General features: G+C 46.5%; 1 protein-coding gene across 1 annotated transcript in view; it reads right to left on the bottom strand.

Annotated features, from left to right (window-relative positions):
• Fam81a (family with sequence similarity 81 member A) overlaps nucleotides 1-2433 on the bottom strand; it is a 30675-nt gene that overhangs the window by 15857 nt on the left and 12385 nt on the right. The gene's annotated exons all lie outside the window — the stretch shown is intronic.

The following is a 2433-nucleotide window of genomic DNA, read 5'->3' on the forward strand; positions in this document are numbered from 1 at the left end:
GCGGTCCCTGTGCTTTGCTAAGCTTGTTGTAAGTAGGTGCTTTTAAACCACTGAGCCATCTCACCAGCCCCTTGCAGTCTTTTTAGATGCAAAAGCCATCTAGGCATCTAAAGATTATTTAGCATTATTTAGAATTGCACATCTTTGCTTTCAAGCAGTTAAGTATTTGTGGTTATTTTTCTTAATTCTCAGATGCTGGCTTAGTGATAAATAGGGTAACATTGACTATTTTAAATATGCTCAGATTTACTCTGTGATGAATGATTGATTTTTTTTTCTTGATGGTGGCAAGGATTGAAATCAAAGCCTCTGCACTGAGCAATATTCTCTGGCCATTTTTTTTTTTTTAATGTATTTGCTTCAGGGTCTCACTACACAGCTTGGACTCAGTGATCCTCCTGTTTTCGGCCTCCCCAGCACTGGGATTACAGGTGTGTGCCACATGCCCGGACCGGGTGGCCAGCTCAGCATGCCCAGGGGCAGGACCAGCATGGCATGTGATGCTGGAGATCAATCCCCGGTCCCTGTGCTATCTCACCAGCCCACTCTGGCCATTTTTAATCTTTTAATCTTTGTTTGTTTGTTGTCATTTTCAGACAGGGTCTCACTGTGCAGCTCAGGCTAGCCTTGAACTCACTTTGTAGCTCAGGCTGGTCTAGAACTCTCACAATGATCCTTCTGCCTCAGCCTCCCAAGTGCTGGGAGTACAGGTGTGTGCCACCCCGCCTGGCCTAATTTTTATCTTGAGACAGTCTTGCTATATTGCCCAGACTGAGCTTTGAATGTGTGACTCAGCCTCTCAGGGGGCTAGGATCACAGGCCATGCCACTATACTAACTAAAAATACTTCCCTTCTGTTTGAGAAATGAAGGGCTTACCATCGTCTATTACCATGAGTTTGCTGAGTCCACGATTCATTTTCTCTGGACCTTACTTATTTTTCTAGTACTAGAGATTGAACCCAGGTACAGCAGTTAACCACTAGAAAGAATGTATGCTATGTGTTAATTACTGAAACTGTCCTATCAATTTGATTTGAAACTGTCTCATTGCTATTTGTTTCTCAATAAAATTATGAAAAAAATAAATTAAAATAAATAAATAAATAAAAATATTTTTTAAAAAAAGAGATCGAACCCAGGGCCTCTTGCATGGTGAGCCACTGCTTCGGCACTGACCCATAGCCCCATCTGCCTTATCTTTTTGTTTTGTTTTGTTTTGTTTTCGGAACCGGGGATTGAACTCAGATCCTTGCATTTGCCAGTCAAGTGCTTATCCTACTGAGCCATCTCCCCGGCCCCTGCCTTATCTTTTTATTATTATAATTTTCCATTTTATTTTGAGTCCGGGTCTCACTGGATATGCTGCCCAGGCTGATGGAGAACTTGAGATCTTTGTGCCTCAGCCTCCCAAGTAGCCGGGACTGCAGGCTTGGGCCGTCATACCCAGATCTTACTTGCTTTTGTCGGCTGCATCCCTGCAGCTGTGGAAGAGGAACGTGACTCCTCCCACTGTCGACCAGGTTTACCAAGTTCTCCGTCCAGCAGCCGTTTTCTTTGGTACAAACAGGGTCGTGGTGAACAGTTTATCACTTCCTGTTACGGTCTGTGCCTCAACTCAGTGTCCCCCAAAGCCTCATGCAGTCATGGGATGGCTTCTAGAGTTTATGATTAATAATGATCTGATGGGGGATTATAGGTGTGATTGCCACACCCGCCCGGGCAGACAGCCTCAATACAATACGGCAAGGGAGGGAGGCTTGCTGGCAGCCTCGGCCGCTGCTCCTCCCCTTGCTCTTCGCTGCCCTCTGCCATGTACCGAGTATGGACTGAACCCTCCACTAACTGTGACTAAACAAATCTTTCCTTCCTTAATCTGGGATGTTGGGCCATGACCCCATCCCTTTGACAGGCTGAGGAAGGAGAATCATACATTCTAAGCTCATTCTAGGCAATTTAGCAAGACCCTGTCTCAAAATAAAAGATGAGGCCAGGCACGGTGGCGCACACTTGTTATCCCAGCTCTCGGGAGGCTGAGGCTGGAGGATCGTCGCGAGTTCAAGACCAGCCTTGGTTACAAAATGAGCTCAAGCCTAGCCTGACCTGCACAGCAAGACCCTGTCTCAATAAGACAAAAAAGCCCCAAACCAAATAAAAAATTAAAAATGCCCGGAGAATGTCACTTAATACAAAGGCCTTGATATCCATCCCGCCACCATCACGAAACATATCAATCACAGGAGAGAAGTAACTGAGACATCGCCACAGACCAGCCTTCTTTACAATGTTCACTGCCCACCTGGTGTTGGCAGTTGGGGTTACAGGTGTGCGCCCCCACGCTCAGCCCCACGTACATCTTTTGTAAAGGCCCATCAGTCGCCTTCGACCGTCCCTCTGCCGCGTCTCTGGCATTCTGGCCAGAGGCCTCTCCCAG

Source organism: Octodon degus, unplaced genomic scaffold (genome assembly GCF_000260255.1).
Source record: "Octodon degus isolate 3935 unplaced genomic scaffold, OctDeg1.0 scaffold00026, whole genome shotgun sequence".
NCBI classification, from domain to species: Eukaryota; Metazoa; Chordata; class Mammalia; order Rodentia; family Octodontidae; genus Octodon; species Octodon degus.